Genomic DNA, 23,788 nt, shown 5'->3' on the forward strand with positions numbered 1-23,788 from the left:
CCTGGCCGGGGATCAAACTCGTGCTGCAGTGCCTGGCGATAGCTTCATAGTGCTGTCTTTAACCCCTTGTACCACCAGAGAGGCCCGTGTAGAAGTATTGATTGAGCTACAGTGCTGCGAAGAGGGTGGGTCCCTTGGATAGCGCTTGTTGTTATTGGTAATTTGTGGAAGCATTCTGCAAAATAATAGAGGTCGTGCAAAAAGTAAAAGTTCAAAGAAAGCAAACAATACTATTGTGTGCCCTGAGAGTGGGCGGCCATTCATGCAAAGACTCCATCTTATCACTTGTTGGTGTCTTTTCCTTCCTTCAAAAGATGAGCAAACTGAGGTTCAGGGAAGTTAAGGAGTTTGTCCAGGATCCCACCGCTGGCCATCGGTAGAGCTGGGATTTGAACCAGGGTAGCTTCACACCAAAGCCGCTTTGGTCCTATACACCAAGTTGTTTCGGAGCCCCGCGCAGGCTGTTATGGCTGCCATCAAAACCCCGCTGGGAATAAACAGGTACCTGCCTGGGATGAGGGCGGAGGGGAGGCGTTTCTCAAGGAGTCATCACTGCTCCTTCATCAACTACTTGAACATGGGAAGCGTCCTTGGACAGGATGGTTTTGAAGATTGTTTGGGGAGAAGCGGCCACACCTTTTGTCCAGACAGCATGTCACCACCCGCGGTTAAAGAGCGCTGGGGTGTCCATCAGCAAACTTCTCCGTGGGTGATTCACTCGCAAGATCTTATTTTAGCGAGTCAGCAGCCCTTCGATGTCCCGGAGTCGAGGGGAGGTTGATGCAGGAAGGGCGGGCAGAGCAGAAAATTTCCACTGCGCAGCGAGGGTGGAGACGACTGGAATGGGTGTCTCCAGCCACACGCCAAACACGGATGAGGGGCCGAGAGCCTGACATCCTGGGTAATGAACCCAGGGCCAGATAAGAGGCCGGCCTCGGCCTCGGAAAACAACCCCATTTGGAGAGCAGAGCTGCTGTCTTCCTGACTAAATCGAAAGTAGAGATGCAACAGAATCTCCTCAGTATGATTACAGGGGGCGCACACACCACCACGTTTTTCTTTTCAAAATGCTTTTACATCTGTTATCTTCATTTGTCTCTACCCAGCCTCCCTGCCTTGAGCAAACTTTTACGATACCACTTATCGCCCACAGTTAATGTTTACTGGGTAGGCCCATCTCTCCCTGCTTTATGACCTTCTTCAGGGCAGAGATCCTGCCATGTTTGTGCATCTATAAAGCCCTAGCACTTGGCACGAGGGCGTGTTTCTCTGCAAAAGATAAAACCCACTGGATGCAATTTCCACAAGAAGAAGCCAGAGGTCAGGGGAGCAGTCTCCTCTGGGAAGAACAGGAGGAGCCAGGCTCTCGCTTCCTTATCCCTTGCATCTACCTGGTTAACACATGCTCTCTGCAGAAGAGTCTTTCCCTGCTCTCCGACGCCCACCATGGAGACCCTGCCCCCCAGCATCTCCCGCGTCTGCACGCCACTTGTTCAGCCCTGTCCGGAGAAGCTCATCACTCTTTACCCCAGTCGCCCCAGTCTCCAGGGGTGGAGACTCCGATTGGTCCAGCCTCAGTGAGATGTTCGCCTCTAGTCCAATCCACTGAGAGCACAGGGGTGTGGTCCAGTCATGGCAAGGAGGTTGTTCCTATAGCAACCACGTACCTGGCTCCAAATGCTGCTCTTTCTGGCCCCAAGTCTTCCCACACGCCCTTCTCTTCCTGTGGCTTTTCTGCATCTCCAGCCCTCTGTCTGGCTGCCTTCTGCTCCTCCTCATGACTTACATTCGGATTTGCCAAATTTCTTCATGGCCTTTCCTGTTCTCCTTCTAGAATATTCTGCTCTCTTTATCCAAAACACTTGCTGATTTGCAAGTTACCTGTTTAATTCTCTCCTTCCCTCAAGGATTAGGTTCCGTTGTTTCCAGAGGTCACTAACTCCCCGAGCAGTGCAACTTGGAAGTGGGGGCCGTAGAGGAGTTAATGCCTCTTTGGGCAAATCTTTCATAAGAATGAATTTCTTTTGTATATTGTTTTTCTTTTCTCTTTTGTCTCCCCTGCCCCCTGTGTTTTTAAGAAAAGGCCCAGCTCTCATATCTTTTTTTTTTTTTTTGAAGATTTATTTATTTGTTTATACAAGCACTGGGTACAGTCAGAAGCGCGGGAGGGTGAGAGAATTCACCAGAGCCAGAGCGGGGAGCAGAGCAGGCAGAAGGACCGAAGGACACTGCTGAGGGGAGCAGTGGGCGGCAGGAGAGGTCTGCCGCCATGTGGGACCCTCACCCGGTGGCTGGGGATCGAACCGGCATTGCAGAGGCTGCGGGCAGCTTCGCAACCCTGTGCTCAACCGCTGTGCCACCGGGGAGGCCCCCAGCTCTCATATCTTAATGAATACCTCACAGGAAGTAGTAGCGGGAGGAACCAGTCGGTTCCCACACTGCTCTGAACAGCAAACTCTGCCAAAATCTGGTGTTGTCTAGATGATGGAGGAAAGGAGAGACAAGGTCAAGAACCAAACTCACGCAAGGAGGTGGGGTGGAAGGGCTGAGCGCAATCTGTTAGCCCAGTTATAGAAACCAAGACCCTCAGGCAACAACGCCCAGATCAGGAGGCACAACACCCAGAAACTATCAGATGCTCTAGGGAGTGTCAGGGGCACACACCATCCACCCACAAAGATGAGCCCCTCCCTGAAGATGATAAAACCTAACGCAGCCCTCACAACGGGGAGCACTCCGTCTGCCCACCTGTGCCTATGCAGGTGCCTCTTTTCACCAAGTCTGTCCCTCTGCAGGGCAGCAGCTTCCTGCCTGCTTGTACCTGTCAAGGCCGCCCGCCTGCGACCATGCAGGCCTTTCTTAGCAAACCTGTTGCTTTGGGGGCAGCTCTTCCTGCCCACTTGTGTCTCTGCAAGTGTCTTTTACTGTCCTATCCCTTTTCTAATAAACCTGCTCTTTAAATATAACTACCGTCTCTGTCTCGTGGAGAAACTTGCCACCGAAATGGGAGCTCGGGTGACACCTTTCCCAAGGGCCCCGCACTAACTGCAAAAACGACATCATAGAGGCCTTGAGGAGGCACATTCTACTAAGAGAAAAATAACCGTGGCACCGCCAAGCCAGCCCACGTGGACCCTGTCTCCCCGCGTAACCACCTCGCTGAGTCGGAGCAGGTAGGACCGTTGGGGGAGAGGCTGTCCTGAGCTAATCCCGGGCAGGCCTTGTGGACGCCACCCCCACGCCAGACCAAAGCCGTCAGGACATTGGGAAAGACAAATGACGTCACCACCAAAGGGAAGGTGGCTGGGACCTGAGGGTGGAGTTAAGCAGCCAGGTTTGGTATAAAAACCAGTCACGTGGGCCTTGGGGTCGCTCTCTCTCTCTGTCGCTCACCTCCTGGCTTCACGGCTCCTGGCTGGCGGCCAGCTCTCAGGGCGCCATTTGGGATTCCTGATCGGCGGATCGGGTAGGACGCATCTAAAGCTTTGTCTCCCGGGGCCTCCCCGGTGGCGCAGCGGTTGAGCGCTGGGTTGCAAAGCTGCCCGTAGCCTCTGCAGCGCCAGTTCGATCCCCGGCTGCTCCCCGGCCACCGGGCGAGGCTCCCACATGGTGCGCAGACCTCTCCTGCCGCCCGCTGCTCCCCTCAGCAGTGTGCTTCGGTCCTTCTGCCTGCTCTGCTCCCCGCTCTGGCTCTGGTGAATTCTCTCACCCTCCCGCGCTTCTGACTGTACCCAGTGCATGTATAAATAAATAAATAAATAAATGTTTAAATAAAAATAAAATAACACTTTGTCTCCCACTTTTCTCCCTGAGCTGTACATTTCCTCATTTCCCCTTCCCTTGTGAATAAACCTTTTATGAACCTTTCGCGTGTGTCTGCAGTGGAGCATTGATAAGTCCCTTAAAGCGCATGGGTGAGGACCCACAGTCAGGCACCCCGTTTTGTATCGGGGTTGCCCTATAACAGGACCGTTGTGTAGGACGTGGAAGTCCACCATCTTGTCAGTCCACCAGTGCCTGACCAAAGCCGCTAGCCTCGTACCAAACCACGTCTGGAGAGGACTGACTCCTGGCCTCTGGCCACACTTCCGATCACAGGGAAATGGGAGAAGTAGATGAATTCTCACTCCTTTCCCTTCAATGAGATGAAGTTTATGTTGCCTTTGTGAGGAAGGTCCTGCAAGATGGAGCATCCTCACAGGACAGTGGCTTTTTTTCTCTCCCCTGCCCCTCACTCCTCCTCTGGGTGCGCTCTCTGGGAACCTAGTGGAAAGTAGTCCTTTGCCTCAGGCTCTGCCTTCCAGGTCATGACTGACTCTAGCTGGCATAAATAAAAGATTAACTGCCCTCACCTGGAGATAAAGTCTCAATGAGAGATAGTTTACTAGATAATCCAAATGTGGATATGAACCCTGAGAGCAGCCTGACAGAGTGTGCTCCGTGAGAGCTGTTCCAACAAGCAAGGTTGATTGTAGCTTATATAGGTAGGAACAGTGAGTCATTGGCATTAGGAATGTACTTACTCTTGATAGGAGGGGCTGCTCATCCCGACCTCAAAATATGCTGATGCTGGAGGAAAGCAGTGCAGGACTTAATATGTTCATTTCTAGGTCTTCCCTGGTGGTGCAAGGGGTTAAGACACAGCACTGTGAAGCTGTCCGCAGCCTCTGCAGCACGAGTTCAATCCCCGGCCAGCCAGGGAGCTACCCACATGGCGCAGCAGACCTCTCCTGTCTCGCCCGCTGCTCTCCTCAGCAGTGTATTTCAGTCAGTCTGCCTGCTCTGCTCCCCACTCTGTCTCTGGTGAATCCTCTCACCCCCCCACCTGTGGCCTGTACCACAGCTCTTGTATGCAAAAAAAAATAATCTGTTTCTTCCTAAAGAGTGCAGCAGGGGGACCTCCCCGGTGGCGCAGTGGTTGAGCGCTGGGTTGCGAAGCTGCCCACAGCCTCTGCAGTGCCGGTTCGATCCCCAGCTGCTCCCCGGCCACCAGAGGAGGTCCCAATGGCGCGCAGACCTCTCCTGCCGCCTGCTGCTCCCCTCAGCACTGTACTCGGTCCTTCTACCTGCTCTGCTCCCCGCTCTGGCTCTGGTGAATTCTCTCACCCTCCCGCACTTCTGACTGTACCCAGTGCTTGTATAAATAAATAAATAAATAAACAAACAAATAAATAAATAAATCTTTAAAAAAAAAAAAAAAGGAAAGAAACGGGAGTCACAGAGCAGGCTCTACAATGCAGCTGTGAAGATCCTGGCCTTTTTATTGACATACAGCATTGGCTGTAAGGGGGAGGAGCAAAAGAGATTAAGGGGAAGTAGATTAAGGAAAGGGAAGGGTATGGAAGATCAGGGATTGTGAGTCTGCCCTCCAGGCTTCTCTTATCTACTTGATGACTCGGTGTTGTCATTGAGATCTCATCCTAATCCCCAGTCTTGGTTTTAATCTTATCAACAAAGCATTCCACTGATCAGCTTCTGGGGTCCCTTGTCATACATTGGTCCTCAGCCCCCTGGGCATTCCCAGTCATACCTCAACATGCACAGCCTTCCCAGCATGATCCAGCTTTCTACTCTTGTTTGATTTGAAGGGCACTTTGAAGGATTGGGCTCCTGTACCTAACTGACCAGGCCATTTTGACCTTGTTTAGGATTTAGAGCTATAGGTGACAAAACAGTGGTCGAACAGGCTGCTTAGGAGTAGCAGACCCATAACAGGAGAGGTCTGCCGTGCCATGTGGGTATCTCCCTGGCCGGCTGGGAATTGAACCCGTGCTGCAGAGTTGTCAGAAAGCTTCACAGCGCTGAGCTCAACCCACTGTGCCACCAGGGAGGCCCTGGTGTTTTCGTATTCCAGCTTTTCATTCCTGGAATGGAGATGAGGTTGCAGGCAGCAACTCCAGCTTGTCCTCACATGAAAAGAATGCCTCTTCACCAGTGATTTCAGCCTAAGGCCTGGAGCTGACCCTCTGACTGGCCCATAATGGGGTCATGTGCTCCACTCTGACTCCATCACTGTGGAGGGTGAGGACCAGACTTGGGCTTCAGTAGCCTCCCTTTTCAAGTTTGCAGAGCAGGCTTAGATAACCTGGGAGAAGCAGCAAAATGTGGCCCAGGGAATGCCAACTTGAGTGTCACATAGGGGAGTGATGCAGACACGGCGATGGATGACGCTGACAACACCCTCCTATACAGATCCTCGCAGCAGGGGGAGAGGGGAGAGCACTAAGCAATTGGAATGGAGGCCAGAGAGCTGGACATCCCTGTGTTAGGGGGAAAGGATGTCCTGAGCTAATCCCATACAGGCTTTGTGGACCCCACCCCCACTTCAGACTAAAGCCATCAAGACACTGGGAAAGACAAATCCCATCACCACCAAAGGGAAGGTGGCTGGGACCTGAGGGTGGAGTTAAGTAGCCAGGTTGGATAAAAAAACCAAACACATGGGCCTTGGGGGGGGGCTTGCTATCGCTCGCCTCCTGGCTTCACGGCTCCTGGCTCGCGGCCAGCTCTCAGAGCGCCATTTTGGGATTCCAGATCGGCGGATAGGGCAGGAGTCATTTAAAACTTTGTCTCCCACTTTTCTCCCTGAGCTGTACATTTCCTCATTTGCCCTTCCCTTGTGAATAAACCTTTTATGAACCTTTCGCGTGTGCCTTCAGTGGAGCATGGATAAGTCCTTTTAAGCTTGCGGGTGAGGACCCACAGTCAGGCACCCCGTTTTGTATCAGGGCTGCTCTACAACACCTGGAGCTTGGAACAAGGCCTTGGGGCGACACTCAGGTCCCTGGTGCCTGATAACCAAACTGGCCCTGGCCTTCTGCTCCATGGCTCCACCAGGGCAAAGCCTTCCGGGGACCCTCTACCAAATGCAAAACCAGCAGCAGCCAGGAACCCCAGGTAGGGGCAGCCTGCAGCTTCATTGTTCCGGTCCCCTCCCCGCCTGGAGCTACTTCTGAGCATGTCATGCCCTAGGCAGTGACGACTTCCCTGAGCTTCCTTCTGCCGAGTCTCAGTCAGGGGATCCAGCCCCCTGCACACGGGCCTTCTGCACCTCAGGTCTGGGTCTCCTGCCATTCTTATCATCCCCAGTGTGTAGGGTCTCTGCAGCCCCATGGGTCCTGGGCCACAGGAAATTAAGCCTCATCCCTAATGCTCTTTGGTTCTATGATCGTCAATTAATTTCACCCTCGAGCCAGCGTGCTGACCCTGCCAGAACCCTGGTTTGATAAAAGTGATCATGTTGGAGAACTTTAGGCAAATCTGGACATGGATGAGGCTTCAATGATAGAAGAGTTACTGTTCCTTAGATGTGATGGTGGCCTGGTTGCTATAAGGGCAAATGCCCTGTTATTTTTTAGCATAATGATCCAGGTGGTATCTGATACTATCTGCACTTCAAATGATTCAGTAGCAATGACAACTAAATGAAGCAAATATGACAAAATGTTAAAAATTGGTAAATCTAGGGGTGGCATTTGGGTGTTCATACTGTTCTACTTTTCTGTATCTTTGAGCATTTTCTAGTAAAAAGCAAAAAAAAAAAAGTCCAAATGCAGGTAACATCAGCAAAGCCTTTCACAGATGAGGAGTCAGGCAGCCTAAAGGTTCAGAGTCAGAGGGTGACAGAGCCGGGACTGACTCACCTCGTGACCTCCCACCGTGCAAGCCTAGACTTAGTAAATGTTTGTTGAATGAACAACAGTGGTTTAGAGAGCTTTGGCTGTTCCACCTCAGATGTGTCCTTGGAATGCATGCTGTGCCCTGGGTCCTCGTCACACACCCAGAATCTTCCAAGTGGCTCCACCCTCAGTCTCTTCTTCGCAGCTCCCAGGGCAGCCAGAGGAACTTTCTGAGATATCTGGCCTGACCCACCATACTGGGTAACCCCAGCCCCAGCACCATTAAGGAGGTGCTGTTACTGTTGTTTCACCTTTCATTTTATTTACTTATCTGAATAAATAATAATGTGCATGACTTAAAATTTTTAAAAATGCAAAAGAAAATCTACTGAACAGGGGCCTCCCTTGTGGCGCAAGGGGTTAAGACGCAACCTATGAAGCAATACGCAACCACTGCAGCATGAGTTCGATTCCTGGCCAGGGAGCTACCCACATGGCACAGTGGACCTCTCCTGTCTCACCTGCTGCTCCCCTCAGCAGTGTATTTCAGTCTGCCTGTTCTATTCCCCACTCTGTCTCTGTTGAATCCTCTCACCACCCCCACCCTCACACCACTGGCCTGCAACCCCATTCTTGTGTGCATAAATAAATAAATCTTAAAAAAAAGAGAGAGAGACAGATGCTTATCCGAGAGGGTGCTTGAGCAGCTCAGACTCCCGAGGCCGTGCTGGGTCTGTTTAACTGTCGACCTGGCGGGTGGAAGAAGTCAGACATGTTTGCACACGCGGTGAGGCGCGCCTTGCGCAAGAACAAGACCCTTCGCTACAGAGTCCCCATGTTGTTACTGATTGTTGGAGGTTCTTTTGGTCTTTGGGAGTTTTCTCAAATCTGTTATGATGCTGTGAAGATTAAAACTGATCCTGAATTAGAAAAAAAAAACTGAAACTGAATAAAGTATCATTGGAAACAGTATGAGAAAATAAAGGACTCTGCTTTTGATGACTGGAAGAATATTTGAGGACCTAGGCCCTGGGAAGACTCTGACCTCCTCCAAGGACGAAATCCAGACATCCTTAAGACAAAGACAACTTGACTTTGCTGATTCTTTGAACTTTAAATAAAAATGTTAACTGGAATTTCCACTACATATTCCTATGGACAAAAATTTCCAGACCTGCAGAAGCCTGAATGTGAGAGTCGATGACATAATCTTGATGAAAAGCTAAGTCCAGCCTTTATACTGTCCAACTCTTTCATTTGCAGATAAAAGTAACAATGTTGACTACATGTATTTTATACCACTCAACAAAATTTGACTACTAAAAAAAAAAAGAGAGAGAGAGAGGCACCTGCATAGGCACAGGTGGGCAGACGGAGTGCTGCCCCGTTGTGAGGGCTGCGTTAGGTTTTATCATCTTCAGGGAGGGGCTCATCTTTGTGGGTGGATGGTGTGTGCCCCTGACACTCCCTAGAGCATCTGATAGTTTCTGGGTGTTGCGCCTCCTTATTGGGCATTGTTGCCTGAGGGTCTTGGTTTCTATAACTGGGCTAACGGATTGCGCTCAGCCCTTCTGCCCCACCTCCTTGCGTGAGTTTGGTTCTTGACCTTGTCTCTCCTTTCCAGTTTTCTCTTCTTGTCCTCCATCACTTGCATCACCCACCTTCCGGAGGCCGTGACTCTCACGCCCCCTCACGGGTTGGTCTCTCTGGCTGCCCGTGCTCAGCGCGCACTGGCTTTGTCAGGAAATAGAGTCCCCAGGCCAGAAAAGTGTCATTATGTGACAATGAACAAAAGAAAATACAAACACACACGTGTAAGTCATCAAGCCTCACAGCAAAACAAGCCCCCAAACCTACTTACCTCCCAACTTAAAAATACACGAATACCTTTTTTTTTTTTTTTTAAATTCGGTTCTGCTGGGAGAAAGGACGTCCTGAACAAACTCCACAAATGGGTTTTATGTCCCCCACCCCCACCCCAGACCAAGGAGATCCAAGACACCAAGGACAACAAACCCCATAATGTCATCACCTCCGCAGGAGGAGGTGAGGGTGGAGCTAAGCAGCCAGGCTTGGGGTATAACCAGGCATGTGGGCCTTGAGGGGGTCCCTTGTTTTTCGCTGGCTCTCAACGTGCTATTGGGGTTTCAGATCAGCAGAACTGGTAGGATGCAGTCACCAATTTGTCTCCCTCTCTTTCTCCCTGAGTCATTCATGTCTTCGTTCTTTCTGTAATAAACCCTTTATTGCCCTTTGTGTGTCCCTGCGGTGGAGGCCCTTTTAAGCGCGGGGGAGGCCCCTCAGTCAGGCCACCTCATTTCATATTGGGGATGGCCTGCAACAGTCTGTCCTTTATGTTTTTTGAGGTCTGTTGTGTTTTCTGAATGTAAAATCTTTTTCAAGTCCCCAAGTGGGGACCCGAAGGTCCCGGGGGAGAGCCAGCATCTCCCTCTGCCTGTCTCTTCTGGGAGACCAGCCCTCACGCCGTGGGTCGGGTGGCAAATGGTTGCCATCACACTTCCATCAGCTAAGCCTGTGGGTTTTACCTTCAAAATAACCTATAAATCCAGCCCTTTCTCAGCACCTCCCTTCACCCAAGTCACTGCTGTGGCAGGATCACCCCTCTCCATGGGGGCACCCACAGTGAGGCTGTCTCTCCCACTTGCTCCTGACCTGGACACACCTGGCCTGCTGGTTCTTTCCTGCTCCTCGGAGTTGACCATGGGGCAGAGGCAGAGTCCACACCCTTCGCCGTGGCTGACAACGCCTCTGCATGGGGCCTGCTCTCTCCTACCACCTCGGGATCTTTCCACACTGCTCCTTCTGCCTGGAACCTCTTCTCCAGACCCACTCACAGCTCCTTCCTTCTTTGCGCCCTCCCTCCGGAAGGGCCTGTGCCCTCTGGTATGTCCAATCTGAGCTGCCTCTTTTGATTCCCGGAGTCTCAGGCCCACGACCTGGCAAATTAAATGCTCCTCTTTTATAACATTCCATTTATAAGCATGAAACAAATTGTAATAAAACCTACCTAGGCACATTCGTTAAAAAAAAAAAATCAATAGGATGTACTATCATTTAAAGGCGAAACAAGAGGAAATTAGCGTTGAAGAATTTAATGCGGGTTTTGACATAGAGAAGTTCTGGCAGCTTCCTGCATTTATACCCAGAGTTGTTATAATGTGACGATGACAAAGATGCTGTGTGTGACTCAAATTCCACAGGGAGGTGATTTCCTAAAACAAGGAACAACTTTCACTGGAACCCAAACAAGACAGAGGAGACAAAGTATAACCTTCTCTGTAGATACAGCTCTTGAATTCCTGAACATGCAGTGAGTGAAAATCTGTGCACAAAACACTTTGTGACAAAGCTGAAAGCCAAGTCGGGTCCCAAGCTCAGGCCATACCAAGATCTTCCCCCTCCATGGATATCTGTTGGGACACTTTAGGGTTGCACAAAGGTGGTCAGTCTTCAGCTCCACATCCCCTCACATGCTGTGTGTAGCTCAGTGTCTGCTGTCCCTGCTACCGTCCCTCTAAAGGTCTGGGGTACCCCCAAACAGTGTGAGAGCCAGAAGAAGGCCCTGGTGATTTCCAAGATGCCACTAGGCGGCGCTACCATCTAGGGAGAGAACCATGGCTGGGTCCTCTTTTCATTCTCTGCCCCCACTGTTCCCTGACACTGTAGCCCACATTCTTTGCTCAAGTATTGCCTGTTCCCCTGACTAGAACGTGAGCTGCAGGTGTCAGGGCCTTTGTTTCTTCGGCCATGCATCCCCTGTGTCTAGAACGGCGCCTGACTCGCTGTGGGCACACAGTGAAGGGCTGGTGTCCAGAACCACCTGGGTTTCCATCCCTGGAACACCCCATGAAAATGTATTCAGAATCACATCCACCTCTAGTGCAGAAGAGGAGCTGAACCCCAACTCTGCCACCCTGAGGAGGGGCTGCTGGGAAGGGGTGGGGCTGAGCAGCCATCTCGTGAGGCTTTAAAAGGCAGCCAGGCACTGGGGCTTGTCCTCTGTCCTCAGAGCTGTGCCCCTCAGCAGCCCGGCTCTGCTGCGACTCCACGTGGCTCCATCCGTGGATAATGGGTCTTCTCTTCCTTGCCCTCTCCTGCGTTAGTTCTCCCTGCTCTCCCTTGTTGGTTAAAATAAATGTTTGGATTTTTTTTCCTCCTTTGCTGCACCAAAGGCCTCTTTGTTTGCATTTGTGGTGGCAGGTGGCTAGACCCAGAATTGAGGAGAGAGGTCTGACAGTTTCTTGACCCTCTGCCCAGAGACAGACAGGGTCCAGGACGAGGTCACTTGAGGGGTCAGAAGAGAAGGGCTCCTCAGTGTGACTCAGTCTTAAAAAGGTGTGAGTTTACCCAGCGAGAGTTAACAGTTGGGCACAAAAGACAGGAGAATTTTCTGGAAGTTGGGCTGCCCTGGTGGAGAGATCTCTGGTTGAGCAGAGGTCAGTTAGGGAAGTGTCCATGGAGCATCCAACCGGCTTTTATGGTTCTTCCACACCAACATGTTGGGGATACGGTCTCTGATGTCTTTTTTTTTTTTAAATTATTTATTATTTTTAAAAGATTTATTATTTATTTATTTACAAGCACTGGGTACAGTCAGAAGCTAGGGAGGATGAGAGAATTCACCAGAGCCAGAGCAGAGCAGGCAGAAGGAGCGAAGTACACTGCTGAGGGGAGCAGCGGGCGGCAGGAGAGGTCTGCGCACCATGTGGGACTCTCCTCCGGTGGCCGGGGAGCAGCCGGGATCGAACCGGCACTGCAGAGGCCATAGGCAGCTTCGCAACCCAGCGCTCAACTGCTGCGCCACCAGGGGAGGCCCCCACTGCATGCCTCTTAAGGCTCAAATGCTTTTCCTTTCTCTTCCCACTGGGTCTTGGAACTCCTTGAGGGACTCTCCTCCAAGACCTGGAAAAAGCTCCTCCGACCTATTCTGTTGACCCTTCTGGGCCAGGACTGTATGCATATTTTTGGCTCTCTCAAAAGAAAACAAACCTTCACCCACTAATGTAAACAAGCAAAACAAACAAATTCAGTTCCTCTGCACCATGCCCAGCTTTCCTTATAGGGCGTCGGAGATTGTACCCTTGGCATCCAATCAATACCAACAGTCCCAATCCCAAGAGAAGAGGCGGGACGAACCCCAAGTGGCAGATAAAGATCACATCCACAATGAGGTGACTTCAAAGATTTTGAATGGAGCTGGATAAAATGAGGCAGACCCAGTGAAATCAGAATCGCCCTTAATCCCTTAATAACAAATACTTTTTAAACATGTAAGTATATCCCACAGCCTATTTGGTATATACTTATACTAAAAAATTTATTCCTTGTGTATTGTAGGGTAAGGTAAAAGTATCAGGCTTTCCTGCCCTCCTGCCATCAGGATAGATGATGAAACCCTGCGGTCCCGAATGCATACCTGATGGCGGGGCCAGGAGCAGGGTGTGGGCCTAGGGAGATGGGATTCACCTGGGCTGAGCCTGGGTTTTAAGGGCGGCATCACGGGGACGCCAGCAGAAGCAGATAAGAGAGAAGCAGATAAGAGAGAGAACCACGAGAGCAGCAGAGAACAAGGCCGCGAGAGAAGGCCAGAGAGCCGAGAGAGAGTGAAGATTTGCTGGGGGCTGGGAGGCCTGCCAGCTGTGTACTTCGTAAATCCCAATAAAAGCCTGCAAGAGCCACTGAGGGCTCCAGGAGTCTCTCCTCCTTTGTCTAGTCTGCTGGATCAGAAAACCTGGTCAGGGGCCTGTCCTGCCCCTACATGTATTTTCTTTTTTTTTTTTTTTTTTTTTTTTTTTAAATTTATTTATTTATTCATTCATTTATTTATACATGCACTGGGTACAGTCAGAAGCGCGGGAGGGTGAGAGAATTCACCAGAGCCAGAGCGGGGAGCAGAGCAGGCAGAAGGACCGAAGCACACTGCTGAGGGGAGCAGCGGGCGGCAGGAGAGGTCTGCGCGCCATGTGGGACCCTCCTGTGGTGGCCGGGGAGCAGCTGGGGATCGAACCTGCACCGCAGAGGCCGCGGGCAGCTTCGCAACCCAGCGCTCAACCGCTGCGCCACCGGGGAGGCCCCCCTACATGTATTTTCACAGGTTCAGATTTAACTGGCCTGTTTTTTTATTTGCTCACGCTGGCAACCTTAGGGGCTGCATGTTAAGATGGTAAATGATCAGGAATAAATCAGTGTCTTTAAAGGGAATGAGCACCCCAGTCAAAGGAGGACTTCGCGCTGCTCATTCCGGGCTTTGGGTACCACATGTAATTTACATATGAAAGTGAAGCTCCATTGGCACTAAAAACAACTGAAACCGAAATGGCTGCTGCTAAGTGGGTCTCACCCTTCTGAAAGCTACTCAGGAAGTTGAAGTCAGCTTCAACCTTTGGGAAATACCTTTGAATTTTTCTGATTGCAGGAGTTGGACTGGTGATATGCCCATGAGGAGTGATTTCCAAAGACAAACTCGTAAGGAAGCCTCCGGGTTCAAGACACCCATCTAGCACCCCGCAGTCATGGCTAACACCTCCGCAGCTGTGCTGCACTGAAGGCCTGTTTAATCCTCACAATCAGACTGAAAGCCGGAGGGTAACTCAGGTGTTCAATATGAGAGGACTAGTTAAATGAGAGGATGGCCTTAATTGCCAGACAGAATATTAGGCAGGCATTAAAATGAATGATTATTATAACAATTACAACAGAGGCTACTGAAGATTTGATGAGGGGGGAAAGCAAGATACAAAATTCAAATATATGAAAAGATTCAATGTGTTACCTAGTTATAGAAAAGACATTGGAAGGAAAGAAAACCTGTAAATTTGGGGTGAATTTGTTCTTTTATTAAGGTCTCTTTTTTCCAAAAATGCTCACCTAAGTGTATTATTAATTTCATTATTAAAAATCCAACAGGAATTGGGCAAGTCTTCCAGAATCCTCCCTTTCTTCTTAGGCAGCCAGGCAGAATCCAGAATCTCCAGGGTTATCTCCCAGAGGTCTGCACATTCCTTCTTTACCTTCCCGCCCTCCCTTCCAATGAACTTCATTTAATAAATTACTTAATAAATTATTTAATAAGTACCTCCTAGGTGCCAGACACCGTCTTGCCAACAGATCAGCTGGAACAGGCCTTGAGAAACACATTAAACCTGCTCTCCAGTGTCTTCCTGCGGCAACACTTCCTCCACACCTGCTCATTAGCCACCCCCCACACCTCCCTCAGGATGTCTTACAGGATTCCCTCTCCTCTGGTCCCTGCAGCTCTGTCCATACTTTCCTGACTTTCCCATCAGATTATGAACTTTTTGACGTCAAAGACCTTGCTTCAGTCCTCTGATTCCCAAGAGAGCGTGATGGCCTCTGCAGATGGTTGCTGCCCCATAGCTTGGTCTGTGCTACAAATGCTCGGGAGAGGGGAGGCTCCTCAACCCCCAAGTTGGCCACTTTGATTTTCTTTGGTTTGCTTTCCTTTCTCAGGCCTGGCCCAGCCCCCAGGAGAACTGACGGTTGCTGCCTATACACATACAGGGTGTCCCTGTTGTTTTTTTGTCAGTTTGTGTTTTCCTGGCGCGGCCATGCCCAGGCCTTGACCTGCAGTCCCTGTGGACTTGTGGGTCTTACACCACAGAGGTTTTCTTGCATTGCACCTCCGGGGTGTTGTCCCTGTACTTGTAGAAGTACAGGGGTCCTCAGAGGTTCTCTTTCCCAGTCAGATAATGGTGGTGAGAGCACTGTTGATGGGGTTGGGACAATTCTGTTCGGGGGGAGCATGGGCTCTGTGCCCCCGACCCTCTGGCGACTGCAGCTGGGGCCGCCCCACCTTTACGTCAGTGGGCAGCTTCAGCCTGCTCCTCTGGGTGCCAAGGTCTCGGGCCTTCAACTTGGCCCTGGATACACAAGCCCTGCCTCCACACAGGACCTGCTTCCAGGCCTCCCTTCGCCTGTAAACTTTTCTACCACCTCACACCTCACATGTCTCAACACTTGCTACTTTGCCTTCATGGGTGTGAACTGATCCACCAGAAATGGTGGACAAGCAGCCAACTCGTTTATTGTTAAATGATCCTATGAAACTAACTTTAAACGGGCTTGACGCTAGCAGATGAGCGGGGGGAAGGGGCTTGTTGAAAACAGTACTCCTGTAGAATAAGAAAAGCGGAGACTACACACAGCGTAGCCGTGAAGAGCTCGGGTCAGCCCACCTTTGCTGGTAAGGGCGGGAGGTGAACCTTCTGGGCTTTGCAGCACCCCACCTCCCAGGGACCCTGCATTGGCAAATTGCAGTGGCAGGGGGCAGCTGTGGACCACACAGGATGGGTGTGGCTGTGTGCCCCGAAACTTGATTTGAAGATGCTGAAATCTGAATTTGTGGAAGTTTTGCATGTCATGAATGCCCCCCCTTGAATGCCCCCCACTCCTCCCAACCATTAAATAAAAGGGGAAATAGTTCTCTGCTGCCCACAAACCTGGGTAGGGTCTGGCCTGGCTGGAGTTCACGGCCATGACCTGTTCAGAGCCTGGGCTCTGGGGTCAGCCTTGAGGTCAGCTCCAGCCTCCAGGGTCACTCACTCTGACCTTGGGGGAGTTGCTTAACCTTGGAGGAATTCCTTAACCTCTCAGCCCCTCTGCGTCCCCAGGTATAAAGCGGGGTGAGAGGCGGGGGCCCAGCAGGCTGCGGCGTCACAGCATAAGGGCACACTAGGAACACGTGTGTAGCTGGCACTGTAGCCCTGCAGGGAATGCCCCCACGGGCCTCGATGCTGGACAGTGGTGGTGACAATGATGTTGTGATTGCTCCCCACAACTTGCAGCGTGCAATCGCTCCGCCCGTGCACGCAGACATCTGGGGGAAAGGCTGGCATTTCTTGCATCTCTTGGTGCTGCTCTTAGAGGCAGAGCATTTTTAAGACTCTGTTACTCTCCATTTCATTGCACACGGCGCCGCCGGTGCGCACAAGCTGCCAATCTTGTGTATTTGTTGAGCCCGACTCCTCCTCACTCCTCCCGCAAAGAATTTGGCCTGTTGGCCCGGGGTGGGGTGCGGACAGAGGTGTTTGTTTTTCAAAGCTCTTCGGCCATGCTAGTGTCTGGGCCAAGCAGCCCCTGATTTCGTGTTTTATTGCTGTTGAGAGTGACCCTTACCAGGGGGTCAGCGACAGGGGTCCTAGCCGCCCCCGGGGCCCCTGAACCAGAACACGCCCTTGAACACGACCCTGGATGACCTGGTGCTCACCCTCGCTGAGGCAGCACAGCACCCCTGTGCCGGGTGGGTCAGCTGCCCTTCCTGCCGTCCAGGCGGACCCGACGCCGCTCCCGAGACCCCGCAGAGCATGTTAGCCCCAAGGGGCTGCGGCTGGTGAAGGCGGGGGGCTCACGTGCTCTGAGCTGTCATTTATTTTTTTCCCTTTTTAAAATCTAGGGTTCTTGTAAAGTGAGGTCCCTCTGCAGTGCTCTGTCTGGCAGAGCCCCGAGGGCTGTGCGATGCCAGGAAAAGCAATTAGGACCCGAGGGGCCGCCCGGGGCCTCTTTCCCCATGACCCCGAGGGTGGACGTCACCGGGGCTCTGGGGGCTGCCCGCGGTGGGCTGGGGATGGCATTTCTTAATATAGCCAGTCAGTAGCTATGTTTTCTAAGCGCCACAGAGGACTAGAGGAATGTTTGGCACGGGGGAGCCACGGCGTGGAGAGGGACGGTTCCCAGGCCCGGGGAGGAGGGGGCTGACCACAGCGCAGGGCCGCGGGGAGAAGTCCTCAGGCACCACCCCGGGACTGTTCTCCCCACTCGGGCCTTGGGCGTGAATGTGAGTGAGCAGCAGCAACGGGCGGCCAAGGGGACTCTGGCCTGGCGGTCCTCGGGGCCTGGCCCTGCTGGGCTGAGGCCTCCCCGGCCTCCCTTTACGGGCCTGTCCAAAGGGCGAGTTGCCGCAGCTGCTGCTTGTGAAACTCGATTGCGCAGCCGCCCCTCGCGAGCGTTTCCTTCCCTCTTCCCTCCAGAGGGCCTGAGAGGAGCGTTCCTGGCTTCCCCTCGCTCTGGCTCGGTAGCGTGGACGGAGCGGGTGGGGGGTCAGGCCCCTCTCTGCGATCGCCGTGTGACCTTCAGCTGGGCACTTCATCTGTCGTGACCCTCGTTCAGTTCACGGCGAGAGCACGCTGTCTTGCAGGCCGGGGCAAGCCTTGGCAGCAGTGGGCTGAATCCCTTGAAGACCAGGTGCGGGACCTGCGAGCCCGGCTCTGCTGGATCGTCGCCTGCGCGGGACCTGCAGTGTCCACCGTGGTCTCCACCCCTTGCTCTGGGGGTGGCAGCCGACTTAGGAGCCTCCTCAGTTTTTTTTTTTTTTTTTTTTAAAGATTTATTTATTTATACAAGAGCTGGGGTACACGCCAAAAGTGCGGGCGGGTGAGAGGATTCACCAGAGAGAGTGGGGAGCAGAACAGGCAGTCGGACTGAACTGCACTGCTGAGGGGAGCAGCGGGCGAGACAGGAGAGGTCTGCTGCGCTGTATGTGGGTTGTTCCGTGGCTGGGGATTGAACTCTCGTCATAGGGGTCATAGTGCTGAGACTTAACCCCTAGCCCATGAGGGAGGCCTGAGAAAAATCTTGATATGCACAACAGAATGTATCTGTATCTCACAGGCAGTACTGAGGGCTCACACCGTTAACTGAGAAACCATCAGGCTGTCACAGGATAAAACCGCCTTTACTGGAAGACGGGAATCATGAGTTGGGTGCACGCAAGGGTAGCCCCTAGGGTGTGCTGTTGGGGTCAGGGCACAGGGGAGCTTAGGAGGGTCAGGCAGGGAGATGTGCTGTGGAGACATTTCCGGGTGGGTCTTGAGTCCATCTGTCTGTCTCTGACGGGTGGACGTAGTCTCCGGAGCACAGGCTGCAGGGTGGGGGCTGCTGTCCCCAGCAGCAGATGGTTCCTTGTTCTTCATTGTCACTGAATGACTGAGTCAAGCTGTTTAATTTCCATCCAGGATTCTTAATATGGCAGTTCGAGAAAAGATAGAGTCTGACTCAAAGTCAATCCCACACAAAAACAAGAATAAAAATGAAATAAAAAATGGGAGGAAATTTAAGAAAAGATGTGAAGGGAAAAAATAAATGCAAACAGGTTCCACAAGGTGAAGGGCAGAGGGGTGGAGCCCATCAGGATGGAGGCTTCCTTGGGTGAGGGCTCTTATCTGGGAGCAGGTACCAGAGGGAGCAGGTGGGGAACTAGGAAATTTCTTGGCCCTGTCTTGGGCTGGATACTGTGGGTGGATACAGACTATCTAGCACCACGTGACTGTTGGTATTTTCTGGAATACAAAACGCCATCTCTAGTTTTGTCTAGCTAAAAGCTTTAACTTGAATCAAATGAAGACTTTAGAGCTCACTTGGATTTCAGGGAACTTCAGGAAATGTAGGGATAGAGGAACAAGGGGAAGGGCACCAGGAGGAGGCAACCAGCTATACCCGGAAGGTTAGTCCTTGTGTTAGGGGGAAAAGGCTGTCCTAAAGCTAAGTCCATACAGGCTTTGTCGACTCCACCCCCACCCCAGCCCAAAGCCAAAGACACATCACCACCGAAGGGAAGGTGGCTGGGACCTGAGGGTGGGGTGAAGCAGCCAGGTTGGTATAAAGCCAGACACGTGGGCTTTGGAGGGGTTCCCCCATTTTGACTCTCTACCAGCTCGCAGCGTCCGGCCAGCTCGGAGAGTGCCTTTGGGTTTCCAGGTCGGCGGATCGGGTAGGACGCATTAAAGACTTTATTTCCCTAGTTTCTCCCTGAGTTGTACATTTTCCTCATTTCCTTTTCCCTTGTAAATAAACCTTTTATGAACCTTTTGTGTGTGCCTGCAGTGGAGTAGTAATAAGTCCCTTGTAAGCGCGCAGGTGAGGACCCACAGCCAGGCACCCGTTCAATATCGGGGCTGCCCTATAACACTTGCTTTTTTAAAAATTTTATTTTATTTATTTTTGTGTAAAAACTGGGGTATAGGCAAGAGGTTGGGGTGTGTGTGAGAGGACTCACCAAAGACAGAGTGGGGAGCAGAACAGGTGGATTGACTGAAATCCACTGCTGAGGGGAGCAGCGGGCGAGACAGGAGAGGTCTGCTGCGCTATATGGGCCAGCTCCCAGCTGGTGACAGCATTGAGACTCAATCCCTAGGCCATGAGGAAGGACCCAGGTTAGTCCCTCTGCCAGACAATCAAGTGGTCTCTTCCCCATGTGTACGTGGTCAAGGTCGACAAAGCCCAAGCCACCTCACAACCAAAGGCAATGCAAGGCCACCTCTTCCATTCTGCTTTGAACAAACCAGTTGTAAAGGAAACTTTTAGAGACAATGAAGGGTATTTAAATACAGATCAAGTTTTGAAAAACAGTAAGGAACTGTTTGTCATGTTTTACAGCACGATAAAGCTCATTTGATTCCACTGGAAAAGGTTATTATTTTAAAAAGTTGCACCCTGGAAAAACAACTCTGATTCATTTTCAGCCTGGGGAGGACAAGCCAACCCACACGAGCATCTTGAAAGTTTCCCTTTCAGCAAACAAAACCCTTTCTACAGGAAATGAACACTTATTGGACTTCTGTGCACGGCACTTCATCCACTTTCTCGTTTAGTAATAGAAGTGTTTCCTTTCGTATAATTCTTCCTCACTGGAAGAAACGATCTGTTTAATGAAAAATATTTTAGTAACCTAACAAGTTTGCAAAGAAATATGAAGCTCTTCTCATGCTAGAAGCCTCCTGTCCCAGTTCCTGTCTGGAAAGGCAACGACTGTTACGGTTTCTTGTGTATCTTTGCAGAAGCCAGACGTTCTCCAGTCACATAAATATACCCAGTTGACCCTCGGACAGCATGGATTTGAGCTGTTTTGCTGACACAAGGGTGGTTGTCAATAAATACAGTCCAGTACTATCAATGTATTACACGTGTTTTCTTTTCTCTGGCTGTCTTCATTGTCAGAAGACACTAGACACAGTACACACGAAATGTGTGACTCGACTGGTGATGTGAAGGGCAAGGCTTCTGGTCAACCGCAGGCTCTTAGTAATTAAGTTTGGGGGGAGTCCGAAGTTTTATGCAAGTTTTCAACTGCAAGGAGGGGTCTTGGTACCTTTGCCTCCATGTGGTTCAAGGCTTATATATATATATGTATATATCTCCTATGATTTTTTTTTTTACTCAGTGGCTACCTACCATCCACTTTAAAACAACTTGTATAAGTTACACTTTAAAATAAAATTAACCCAGGGCCTCCCCGGTGGCGCAGCAGTTGAGCGCTGGGTTGCGAAGCTGCCCGCAGCCTCTGCAGCGCCGGTTCCATCCCCGGCTGCTCCCCGGCCACCGGAGGAGGATCCCACATGGCGCGCAGACCTCTCCTGCCGCCCGCTGCTCCCCTCAGCAGTGTATTTCAGTCAGTCTGCCTGCTCTGCTCCCCACTCTGTCTCTGGTGAATCCTCTCACCCCCCCACCTGTGGCCTGTACCACAGCTCTTGTATGCATAAAAAAAATAATCTGTTTCTTCCTAAAGAGTGCAGCAGGGGGACCTCCCCGGTGGCGCAGGGGTTGAGCGCTGGGTTGCGAAGCTGCCCGCAGCCTCTGCAGCGCCGGTTCCATCCCCGGCTGCTCCCCGGCCACCGGAGGAGGATCCCACATGGCGCGCAGACCTCTCCTGCCGCCCGCTGCTCCCCTCAGCAGTGTCCTTCGGTCCTTCTGCCTGCTCTGCTCCCCGCTCTGGCTCTGGTGGATTCTCTCACCCTCCCGCGCTTCTGACTGTACCCAGTGCTTGTATAAATAAATAAATAAATCTTAAAAAAAAAAAAACTTAACCCATCCAAGAAACTTTCCATATTTGCTCTGCTGGAGGCCACCAAATACATCCCAGATGCAAGGGCACCTGTGAGTCCTCCCCTTACTCTATCACCTCCTCCTGGAGTGCTCCCCTCTCCTGGCTTCCCGGGCTAGTCCTCTCCTGGTTTTCACCCTAACTCCAGCTCTTTCGCTGGGTCCTCCACTTCCCCCTGACCTCTGAACACGTCAGGTCCCTTGAACTCATCCTCGAACTTTATCTACACGCACACCCTGGGTGATCTCATCGGATGGTGCGTTGGGCGCAGTCCCTGCACTGCCAACTCCCAACTTTATACCTCTTGTCTGAGTCATGCCCTTGAACTCCAGGTTCTGTTATCAAATTGCCCGCCTGACATCTCCACTCATGTGTCACAGACCCAACTTGACTAAAACACAACTTCCCATTTCAGCTCCCAAATCTTTCTCTCCCTCCACTTCCCCCATTGCTGGTAACTCCATTTTTTCAGTTATTCAGAACAAAACCCTCAGCCATCCATGACTTTTTCTCTCACACTCAATCCCCAAAATCCCTCCCATCAGCAAATCCCGCCGAATCTTCCTTTAGCTTATAACCAGCATCAGACCACTTCTCACCACCGTCCTGGTTGCCTGGGGCTGGGCCACCATCACTCCCCGCCCAGATCACTGTACCCAGCTTGTCTCTCTCCTCTGTCCAACCTCTCCTCCACACAAAGCAGAGTGATCCTGGTAAAAAACCAGTGTCCTGGGGCCTCCCTGGTGGTGCAGAGGTTAAAGTCTCAGCACTATCAAGCTATCGCCAGCCACTGAGGCACAAGTTCCATCCCTGGCCAGGGAGCTACCCACAGGGCGCAGCAGACCTCTCCTGCCTCCCCCACTGCTCCCCTCAGCAGTGTATTTCAGTCCATCTGCCTGTTCTGCTCCCCACTCTGTCTCTGGTGAATCCTCTTACCTCCCCCCCACCTCTGGCCTGTACTCCAGTGATTGTATCATAAATAAATAAATCTTTAAAAAAAAACTTCTTTATGAGCTCGATTAGACAATCACCCCCAGTCAATATGATACCGGGCAAAATTGCAGGGAACAGAAGCTGACATTGGGCCTAGGTGAGAGGTACCCAGGGAACCCCAACTATTAAGGGGAAAAACCCATAGTACCCCTCCTAAGGGCTGATACCACCCGAGAACATCCAAGTAATCAATCTCTATTGTGTTAGAAGATTTTTCACAGGTGAGTACCCCGGTTTAAAAAAAAAAAAAAAAAAAAAAACCTTGCCGAAGGTCACAGCCAGAATTTAAGTCCATCTGCCTGAGCCCTGGGTCTGAATCTCAATCAGTATGTTCTGTCCTCCCTCCCCAATGCCTCCTTCTCTTCCAGAAGACAGATTGGGGTCTGAAGGGACTCCCCGAGGGCCCACTTCTGCCTGTGGTCATTGTCCTTCCTCCCAAGGCCTGCCTCCTACTTCTAGCTCTGGGAACCGCCCACTTTTTTTTTTAAAGATTTATTTATTTATTTATACAAGAACCGGGGTACAGGCCAGATGCGCGGGAGGGTGAGAGGATTCACCAGAGACAGAGCGGGGAACAGAACAGGCAGAAGGACCGAAGTACACTGCTGAGGGGAGCAGCGGGCGGGCGAGACAGGAGAGGTCTACGCACCATGTGGGACCCTTGCCGGCAGGCCGGGAATCAAACCCGCGCTGCAGAGGTTGCAGACAGCTTCACAGCACGGCGCTCAACTGCCTGCGCCACCAGGGGAGGCCCTAAACTGCCCACTTTTCAATCCTAATGTTCAGTCTCTGCCAGAGGTAGGCGATGGCAGGACCGTGTCCTGCAGTTTCCCTGCCTTCACTGAACCGCTCACTTCTCAGAGGTCAGGGGTCACTTGGGGGACGTTCCTGCACTTGTTTATTCAGTCTGTTTTATTGAGCACTTCTGCCTGGACTGCTTTGTTAGAAGTGGTTTGGCTACTTCTAGACTCCAGATGGAATCAGATCCTTAGCCAGTACTTTCTACTATTGTTTTAGGAGACACGATGGGGAGCAGAATACACTGTACCTGCCCTCAATGGTCACAAATGAAGAGAAGGGGTCCACCATCATTCATCAAGTACCCAAGCTGAGGAAAAGCCAGGCATGTCCACCATCCATGCAAGGTGTGGCGATGCTGGTGCGGGGAGCTGGGTGGCTGAGATGCCAGGAAGGGAGTCCTGGGCCGAGGGCTGGTGGGAGAGTTAGTAAGCAAAGATGGGGAAGAACATTCTGGGAAAAAGAACATGGGACTGCCTATCTAAAGGCCCTGGGGAGAGCAGGGACAAGAGGCCAGCACGTT

General features: G+C 51.6%; 1 pseudogene; it reads left to right on the top strand.

Annotated features, from left to right (window-relative positions):
- The first annotated feature begins 8,360 nt into the window (after positions 1-8,360).
- LOC119238358 (cytochrome c oxidase assembly protein COX16 homolog, mitochondrial-like) lies at positions 8,361-8,915 on the top strand (annotated as a pseudogene).
- The last annotated feature ends 14,873 nt before the right edge of the window (positions 8,916-23,788 follow it).

Source organism: Talpa occidentalis, unplaced genomic scaffold (genome assembly GCF_014898055.3).
Source record: "Talpa occidentalis isolate TD23 unplaced genomic scaffold, MPIMG_talOcc4v2.1 talOcc4.11, whole genome shotgun sequence".
Lineage (NCBI taxonomy): Eukaryota > Metazoa > Chordata > Mammalia > Eulipotyphla > Talpidae > Talpa > Talpa occidentalis.